Source organism: Mus musculus, chromosome 1 (genome assembly GCF_000001635.26).
Source record: "Mus musculus strain C57BL/6J chromosome 1, GRCm38.p6 C57BL/6J".
NCBI lineage: Eukaryota > Metazoa > Chordata > Mammalia > Rodentia > Muridae > Mus > Mus musculus.
This window is the reverse complement of record NC_000067.6, coordinates 88,562,167-88,572,344: the sequence shown is the minus strand read 5'-3', so window position 1 is coordinate 88,572,344 and position 10,178 is coordinate 88,562,167. Positions and strand designations below refer to the sequence as shown.

The following is a 10,178-nucleotide window of genomic DNA, read 5'->3' as shown; positions in this document are numbered from 1 at the left end:
CCCAATTCCCGCCAACTGGTCTCGGGGTCCAGTAGTAGGGTGAACACATGTGTGGCTCCAAGCAGCAAAGCTGCACGGTCCAGGAGTGGGCGTGGCAGAACGAATGAGCAGGAAACTCCACCCCTGAGCCAGCAGGTTCCAGGCTGGGGGTGAGGAGGCTACAAAACAGGGAGAGAGAGCATGAAGAGGGAGGGAGGGAAGAAGAGAGGAGAGAGGGAGAGGGAGAGGGAAAGAGAAAGAGGGGGAGAGAGGGGGAGAGAGGGAGAGAGAGGGAGAGAGAGGGAGAGAGAGAAATGTCTGGATTATATAGGGAACAACCCCTGGAGGAGAGGAAGCCCAGTCCCTGGGCTGGAAAGTTCAGGGCAGAGGGGGCAGAGTGTGCCAGCCATGCCCTGTAACAGGGACTGACTGAGGATACTAGGAGAACCTGGAGGTCAAGTCTGCTTTGGTATGTAACAACATTATGAACTAATCAGTACCCCAGAGTTCTTGACTCTAGCTGCATATGTATCAAAAGATGGCCTAGTCAGCCATCACTGGAAAGAGAGGCCCATTGGACTTGCAAACTTTATATGCCCCAGTACAGGGGAACGCCAGGGCCAAAAAGTGGGAGTGGGTGGGTAGGGGAGTGTGGGGGGGAGTGTATTGGGAACTTTTTGAATAGCATTGGAAATGTAAATGAGGAAAATACCTAATTAAAAAAAATTAATTCTAAAAAAAAACAACCAACCAACCAAACAAACAAACAAAAAAAACCATGGACCACAGTCATTTGTCCTGGGTCTGCATCCCATCATCCCAGCCTTTTGTTGATAATCCACTCTGATGTTAGGGAAAGATTCTAACATGCTGTAGATATTTCAAGTCAGTGTGGTTAACAAGACTTCAGGAGTCAACATTTAGAGATAATCTCCAAAGAGAATATACAAAAACCTTCCATTCTCCAACTATCAAAAGAAGAGACTGAGGGACAAATAGCTCTGCTAGATCCAGAGTGTGTGGGAATCTTACACATCCACAACCCCATAAAATACTTGAGGATGGCTCAGTGTGTGAATGTCCTGGCTGTGAGACCCATATTCTATACTTAGGACACCCATGGTTGGGTGAGGGACTGACTAACTGGTTGTTCTCCAACCTTCACACTGGCAACCTGGTAACCTTAAAAATAAATGGTAAACCGGGCAGTGGTGGGCCATGCCTTTAATCCCAGCACTTGGGAGGCAGAGGCAGGAGGATTTCTGAGTTTGAAGACAGCCTAGTCTACAAAGTGAGTTCCAGGACAGCCAGGGCTATACAGAGAAACCCTGTCTTGAAAACAAACAAACAACAAAAGTTTTAAAAAATCTCTGATTTTTCTGTTTCAAAGATAGGGGATGTTCAAGATGGAATGTCTTCCCTATTTCCTGCAGGCCTACACTTTACAAAAAAAATTATTGTCTCCTAAGTGAGAATAGAACAAACAGAGGCAACTGGGAACCCAAGTCACTTATCCCTCCAGAAAAGGCCTATAGCCGAACTTGTCTTTTTTTTTTATTACTTTATTTTTAGTTTTTTACTTATTCACTTTACATCCCTTTCACCACCACCCCTTGTCACCCCCTCCCACATCCTTTCCCCCATTCTCCTCCCCTTCTCTTCTGAGTAGGTGGGGTCCCCTGGGTAACCCCAACCTGGTACTTCAAGTCTCTGCGAGGCTAGGCCTTCCTCTCCCACCAAGGCTAGACCAGGCAGCCCAGCTAGAAGTAAGTAACCCACACTCAGGCAACAGCTTTTGGGATAGCCCCTACTCCAGTTATTCAGGTCCCACATGAAGACCAAGCTACACATCTGCTACATATGATCGGGGAGGCCTAGGCCCAGCCCGTGTATGCTCTATGGTTAGTGGTTCAGTCTCTAAGAGCTCCAAGGGTCCAGGTTAGTTGACTCTGTTGGTCTTCCTGTGGAGTTCCTGTCCCCTTCAGGAAATCCTTCTACCTACTCTTTCATAAGAGTCCCCAACTTATCTTTATTTTATGCTTGTGAGCACATTGTTGCTGTCTACAGACACACCAGAAGATCCCATTACAGATAGTTGTAAGCCACCATGTGGTTGCTGGGAATTGAACCCAGGACCTTTGGAAGAACAGTCAGTGCTCTCAACCACTGAGCCATCTCTCCAGCCCCTTGCCTTTCTTTTAAAGACAAGATTTTTGTTTGTTTTAAAAAAGAAGAGAGAGAGTCAGAGAGAGTTCGAGAGGAGGGGAGAAAGTGAGGAATAACTCTTGGTCTCTGGTTGGAATAAAGACATCCTTAGCTTGAAACCAATAGAAGGCATTAAAATGAGAAAGATGCAGGGGTGTAAGCACACACACAAGTCACAGACAGGAAAAATGATTTATCCGAGAAATAGGACAGTAAATATGATTAAGAAAGGATCGAAAGTATTGATTTTTCATAGGATGCAATAAAGGAAAAAAAAACCCAACCAACAACATCCATTGTAAGCAAATGAACAAATGCTTAGCAAATGCAGAAGATGAAACACAGGGAGGACAGACAGGCCCCTACACAGAAAGTGCAGGGAAGAGACCTTGGCTTTTGATGTAGTGACCCATGTGGCACTGCCAGCTGACAGTTGAGGTGAACCGAGTCTGCCACACATTCATATTCCAAGACCTAGCTGGAAATCAATGCAATAATTTTTGCCAAAAGCCTAATTCATTTTAATGTATTTTAAGTAGAAAAAACTCACAATGGTTTAGAGTGGTGTGTGTGTGTGTGTGTGTGTGTGTGTGTGTGTGTGTGTGTGTTACACTAAGCTCAATTCTTGCAGTGGTTATATTTTGGTGACTTGCTGTCTCTCCTTTTTAGTCTTTTGAAACTGAAAAAGGTTTATTTAAATAACTATTACTTCACATAAACAAACAAACATACAGACATCATTAAGTACCTTTACCGCCCCACCCTAAAGGATTACTGTTAGCACACTATAATGGTACAGCATGCATTACGATGCAAACAATACTGAAACAGGTCTGCTCAGAGCAAGTGTGCATTAAACAGATCGATACATAGCTATCCGTTCATCCCCCACCAGCACCCGAAGTCTCCACTGAGTGATATTTTTTCTGTTTCATTTGACAGAGGCCGTGTTTTGATGAAAAGGTTAATGAGTGGGACTTTTGCAGGCAGAAAAGCCAGAGGAAAACTCTTTCAAGGCATGCCACACACAGGCTCTGGGAGAAAGTGCCAATCATGGAGGGAGAAAAAAAGAGAAGGGAGACACGGGTGGACCGCAGACAACAAAGGGGTAAGAATGGCTCCTGGGCAGAAGCAGACAAAATGGTGGAAATGTGGGGCAGCTTCTAAGCATGGAATGATCTGATGGGCTACACAGAAAACTCACTGCAGGAGGATGCCTCTGGAAGGTCGATAGGACCTTCTTGGAAGGCAAAGACCCTCAAACAAGAGCAGACGTGAGGAGATGAAGTGAGGTGGGAGGGGCAGACTCCTCTGATGCTGGCTCCCCCAGGGACTCTTCTGTCCCCACCTGCTTTCCTAACAGCTAGAAAACTAATTGGCTGTTGCTTATATATAAATATTTATTAGATGAATAAATTGATATAAAGACATAAGATATTTATAATCCAGCGCTGGCAGGAGTCAGTTAGCTCTGAGAAGGGGGAGGGAATGGTGGAGGGTGTGAGAGAGGCCATGTCAGGGCTGGGTAGATGTCTCAGTTGAGAAAGTACTCTCTGCACCGCACCAGTGTGGTGATTGCAGTGTAGATCCCCAGAACCCACATGAACACAGGGCGCAGCATAGTTTGTCTGTGATCCCTCTGCTTCTATGCAGAAATGGGAGGTGGAGAGGAATCCCTGGAAGCTTACGGGCAGCTAGCCTGGCCTGGCATACACAGTAGTGACAAGAGACTGTCCCTAAAACAACATAGAAACTAGGGACAGACACTCTAGGTTGTGTTCTGACTTCCTCAGCAAGCCTTTTTACACCCATATATGAATCCTCACACATACAAGCAAAGACAACACACACACACGCACACACACACACACACACACACACACACACACACACACAGACAGAGGCACATTTGTGGTGGTTTGAAAGAGAATAATCCCTACAAATAATCCCTATTTGAATCCTTGCTCTCCAATTGGTAGAACTGTATGGGAAGGATTAGGCGGTGTGGCCTTGTTGGAAGATGTGTGTAAGGTCTGTATGTTGTATGTGGTATGTATGTTGGAGACCAGCTGTGGTTCTTACTCCTCCATTTTCTCCCTCAGAATATACAGGCACCTCTGTACACCCAGCTAGAAAGATGAAGTGGAAACCAGAATGGATGGAGTCTGCAGGATCCTGGTCTGGCTGGGAGTGAGTGTGGAGGGGGTGGAGAGGGGAAGGCCTTCTCCAAGGAAGGATTTCTGTGTACAGCTCTTTTTTAGACCATATTCAATGAAAGAGTTCTCTAGGATGACCTTCAGTCAAGCTTGTGCACATACACTTTATTCAGGGTGACCAAGGAAAATATATATGGAGAGTGGGAAGGTGTCTTCAGGGTGGATGTAAAATCATTGGCTGGAGCTTAGCATACTGTGAATGCTTCATTTGCATAGAAAGACCTCCATGAATCCCAAGTACTTTCTTTTCTTTCTTTCTTTTTTTATTTTATTTTTTAAGATTTATTTATTATTATATGTAAGTACATGGTAGGTATCTTAAGACACACCAGAAGACAGTGTCAGATCTTATTACAGATGGTTGTGAGCCACCATGTGGTTGCTGGGATTTGAACTCAGAACCTTCAGAAGAGTAGTCAGTGCTCTTAACCACTGAGCTATCTCTCCAGCCCCCCAAGTACTTTCTTAGGGAAGGTTCTTAACAGGGGAAGAGGAAGTTGAACTTGTAGGTTTGCCCAGGGCTACACGACCTTCCTTCATCATAGAGAGTGCTAGGCTTAGCCTCCTCAGACATGGTCAGAGAAGGGGAAGCACTGCTGGAAAAAGGAAGTCCTCCATTTTGAACACAGCACAGAGAAACTATCTGGACATGGTAGACTTTGACCTTAAGTAGCAGGGTTTCCCAGCAACAATGATGTTTTTATTTGTTTTCTTAGTTTTACTTCTTTTTTTTTTGTTTTGTTTTGTTTTGTTCTTTCTGAGACAGTAGTTTATAGCCCAGCCAGCCTGCAAATTCCCAGTGATATTACTGTGTAACAGTTTTCTCTGAGATTGAAACATTCTATTCTGCAAGGAAAGGAGGCTCCTTAAGTAGGAAAGTAAGCAACTCAAAAGTAGCTTCAGGAAGTCCCTGAAACTAACCATATTCGCTAGTCCCTGAACTAACCACTTCCTATCAGAGTAAACAGTAAGATCAATCAATCAATCAGAGTCCATCTCAAATAAAGGGAAATCGAGCTGCAGGGAAGACTGCAACCAGACCAGCTGCCCGGAAGAAGCAGAAACCAGCTGAGCTACCTGGAAGAGTCACTCGGAAAGGACATTCTCCAACTTGCTGAGCTGCCTGCAGGCTGTGCAGTGTGCTTCAGGTTTCTAGGTTTGTAAGCTGTCATTCATGCTGGGGTGGGCCTTGATGATACAGCTGTCTTTGAGTCATTTCTGCTCCTGTACATGACCCCTCACCCATATTCCTGTAAGTAACTCCAATAAAACTCATTGGTTCACCAAGTTGGACTTTAGTGATATTTGTACTTTGGTTTGTCATGTGATCCCTGTTTAGGGTATGTAGACATGTTTGTTCTGTCCAGAGAAAGTTTGGTCACAAAACAGTAGCTACAGCTGGCCTTGAGCTCTTGATCTTCCACCTTCAGCCTTCAAAGGCAGGGATTACAGGCTTGCCAGACCACATATGTGTGAACATGCTTATTACATGTATGTGAACTCCTTGCTGTGTGTTTGCTCCCTGTTCAATTGTCATAAGACAATGTCTTAGGGTTTTACTGCTGTGAACAGACACCATGACCAAGGCAAGTCTTATAAAGAACAATATTTAATTGAGACTGGCTTACAGGTTCAGAGGTTCAGTCCGTTATCATCAAGGTGGGAGTACGGCAGCATCTAGGCAGGCATGGTGCAGACTGAGAGTTCTGCATCTTTATCTGAAGGCTACTAGTGGAAGACTGCCTTCCAGGTAGCTAGGGTGAAGGTCTTAAGCCCATGCTCACAGTGACACATCTATTCCAACAAGGCCATTCCTCCTAAAAGTGCCACTGCCTGGGCCAAGCATATACAAACCATCACAATTACATTTTAATTTAACTTTAGATTTTTTTCAAGATATACAACCTAGGATGTAATTTTAGAACCCTGACCAGACTGTTGTTCAGGCTACAGTACCTGCATTAGCTCTTCCTTTCTCACACACACTGACACCCGACTTAGAGGCTGTGAGCCCTCAGATTATGGGTTTTTAGGTACTCAGTTTTCTCACCTGGGGAAGTAAGTTTATTTCAAAGGAGGTATCAGTGGCTACACATCCTGCTTCCTAGCCCTTTCCTACCTCCTACCTGAGAACCAGAGAGCCTAGCTACAGACCATGAAACCACCCCTCCCCCTAGAGCTGTAAGAAGAGAATCTCCAACTCTCCACTTTCTACTCTCTACCCTCAACATGCTCCTGATTCATGGGACCCCAGTTTCTTTCTAAAGAGCCCCCCACCAGGCAGTTTATTCCTGACGCTGGGGCTTTAATACTTTTCATTGCCCCCTCCCCATGTTCTCCATGTTGTCTGTTTAGCCATGGTGCTAATATTTTTTCTAATATTAGCTCTTCATACCCAATAATCTATTCTAGTGTCTCTATAGAGTACGCACCTGAAACCTCTCATGCAAGTGTCCAATATGTTCTATATCTCAATAAGGATTCTTTAATTTTTCAAGAACAGAACCACTGTACCAATGACTATTCCTGAGTGTGAAGTTAACCAACAACTGTGCAAAACATAATTACTGGAGAAAGCCAGGTACGAGGCACATGGACCTCTTTGTTTTTTCTTACAACACTTTGTTAATCTACAATGATCTCCCAAGAGCTTGAAGTGAGGATCCAGTGAGCCTCTTTCCTCCCTCAATATCTCTCACATTATAATGTTAAAAATGAACCTTGGGTTTGGGCACAAGCCCTGGATGATAGTCAGCTACCTCTACTTTCTCTCTGGAAGACTCAAGAAGAGCTCATTCTCCCTGACTCTATGTTCTTAGCACAGTAGCTTGCCCTTCTCCTGCTGCAGCTTAAAGCAAATACATCTCTTATTTACACAACCAAACTACACGACTGTCACCATGGTTACTCTCTTGGCTCCTTGTAGTTTTATCACACTCTCTGCAGATGTGGCCTCTGCCCAGAGAAGGTTTGCTGTCATTTCAGAGAGCTCTGGGTCCCGCTGCAGCTCAATGTTGTCAACCTTTGGTTATCTCCTTCTGTATCCCATGAAGAATTCCTGGCTAATCGGTATGGTCTCCGATGATTGCTGACAACCATAAGTAAGACTGGCTGTGCAGCTGGTGGAGGCAGTTCACCTGGGCTCTGGGTAGGAATGGCAGGAGGGGAGGCAAAGGAAATGGTTGGCATGGGATGCTTCATCGGGGTCTTTTCCTCCCCTTCCTTCTCCTCTCCCTGATTCCTCTACAGAATCTCCTGGATGAGGTATTTTACAGTATGTACAGGTTGTCATCTGCTCTCGCAGATTTTTCCACTCCTAATTTTGTCACAAGGTTCCCTGAAAGCTGCCAAATGTCAGCAATTAAGCCTCTAACCAAACCCTGGCTAGATGAGTATGGGTTCCCATTGTCCTGGCCATGCATTTCCTATCTCTGGTTGTAACCTTGTCCTTTTCAGGACCTACTGAGAGCCTTCCAGTGGGTTCTATGAGGACCCTGGCTCTTCTGCAACCTCTCTTCCTTCAGAGGAGGACAGCAACTTCTGTTTAATGCATAGTAAAACTTGCTGAAGGTGTTACTGACTCCAAGTACTCTGGGATAAATTAAAGTTCAGTAAAATGCAGCGAGGTCTTCTATCTTGCTGGCTAGTGTCCTCCACCTCCTTCTTGTGCCCGTGTAGAGCTGTGTGGGAGACACCTGTATCCTGTAAAGGCTGCTTCTCTCAGAGGACCACATCGAGCAGCCCAAGTACCTTGGAGCTCCCTGTTCTCACCAGTGTCCTGGAGTGCTGTCCTTAGCCCAGCTCCCCTTCCTGCTAAAATGTCTGGTTATATTACTGAATGGCAGAGGCCTGGCTTCAGAGATGGTTTCCACCACCACTGGTGTGAGGTGAGAGGAGACAGAATCTCGAGTGATCACAGGGCACAAAGAGATACCTGTCCAAGACACCTTTACCCACTGGTCCAACTCACCTAGAGTAAACATAATAGATGTAAACATGGCTCCTGGGCATCCCTGCACAGATCTGTAATCAGTCATAATACCGTAACTCAGGTTGGCTGGGCTCTGAGCTCCGAAGCTACGCCATATCTCTTCTGTTCATCAGTGCTATCTATAAGGGGTGCTTACCCCAGCAGGTGAAAGCAAATGGCTATCAATGGGGCCTATAGGGAGGAAAGAGTTCTTGCAAGGGATAGATGCTGGACCAGAGCCAAGAACAGCGATGGCTTTAAGACATCATTGGATAAAGTCAGGCTGGGTCTCAGGTCCTGCAGCTGAGTGAGATCATGACTCTGATGGCATGAGGACCCGAAAAGCCTGTCAGAGCAGGGGAATAGAGTAGGATTGCCAGGCCCCAGGGCCAGTGGGTACTATTGTTCACTATTTCTAGATGGTTGAGATGAGCTCTTCTCTTTGCAGTTGAGGACTCTGTAACCTTCCTCATTGTGTATCCAGAGGGTCCAGACTTTCCTAGGGAGCTCTCGGCTCACAACACGATAGCCATGCCACAGGTGTTACTTACTGCTGCGTGGCTATTCTGGCTTTACTCTAATGCTCATGGACTGAAGTATGAGAAGTCCTGCCTAGGAAGGCACAGAGCACAAGCCACACAATGGTTCAGAGAGGCTGTGGCCAGAGTCAGCCTAAAAGCCCAGAGGTCCCATGAGACAGAAGTCTTGGGCTGGGCATGTGGGGAAAATGAATACAGAAGACCAAACTAGAGCCAGATAGCAGGCAGTAGGTGCTGGGACCTAGGCTGAGAGACCGAATGGACATCTATCCCAGGAGAATCTTGGGTTCAAGTGTAAGTTAGCTAGGGAATGTCATGACGAGGGCCTTCCCCTAAAGCTGAGGGCTCTGAGAGCTCTTTCAACACTGGCCACAAGGAAGGCCTTGTCACCATGGTCCAAAGACCAAAGTACTGGACATGGAACCAGTGAATTCCTGGCCCAGGGATCCAGGATCATCTTTTATTTTATTTTTTTTATTTTATTTTATTTTATTTTATTTTATTTTATTTTATTTCAGAGTTCAAACAGTTGGCCACACTGGGTCAGGTACTGGATCTAGCAAGTGTGCACAGTAAACAGGCCCCAAATCCCTACTAGTAAACGTGTCGGGCAAGGACAGTGGCCTTGTTCATGAAAGAGGAAGATGAAAGATGTCTTGGGAGGTGAGAGTTTGGGCAAAGCCAGGGTACATTGTTGAGAACCACACTCTCTAAGAGGACAGTGTAAAGGAAAACCAGTCCTGTGTAGCTACAGATCCCTGGAGAGCTTGTACACTGATCATGTATAATTGTTGCATGTAACCCCTGCAGCAACAGTGGCCAGGGTGTTCTGTTCCATTGTCCAATGGACAGACATGTTAAACAGTAGGCAGAAGCCTGTCCTGCCCCACAGCGCCCTCTTCTGGCCATATGGGAACAGCCTGTTCTCAGGCTCAGTGGTCAGACGTGGGGACTACTCCCAAGTTGGCTGGGTAGAGAGAGACTCTAGGGGAGAAAGCAAGACATGTGTGAGCCTTTGACTTAGAAAGTGAGGCGGAGGGTACTAAGGCAAAGTGAGATAGAAGCTTCTAGCAGATAGATCCTCACCTTGATTGTGTGCGCACACCTGTGTGCAGTACCTTGTCATCTATAGGACAAGAACGACCACTCTGCTCATTCACCTCCTGCAGCAAACGTGGGTTTTGTCAACCTCCCTGACAGGCTAAGCAGCCAACCCAACTGGCAGCCCAGGCTTTGGTGTCCATTCAGGCCTTTCTCAGTCCTGAATTA

General features: G+C 45.8%; 1 long non-coding RNA gene across 1 annotated transcript; it reads left to right on the top strand.

Moving 5' to 3' along the window:
* Positions 1 to 2,370: 2,370 nt before the first annotated feature.
* Gm41912 lies at positions 2,371 to 5,639 on the top strand. The gene is made up of 3 exons (XR_878356.1): positions 2,371 to 3,292; positions 4,287 to 4,374; positions 5,408 to 5,639. It is a non-coding gene; the product is annotated as a predicted gene, 41912 (long non-coding RNA).
* Positions 5,640 to 10,178: the final 4,539 nt, after the last annotated feature.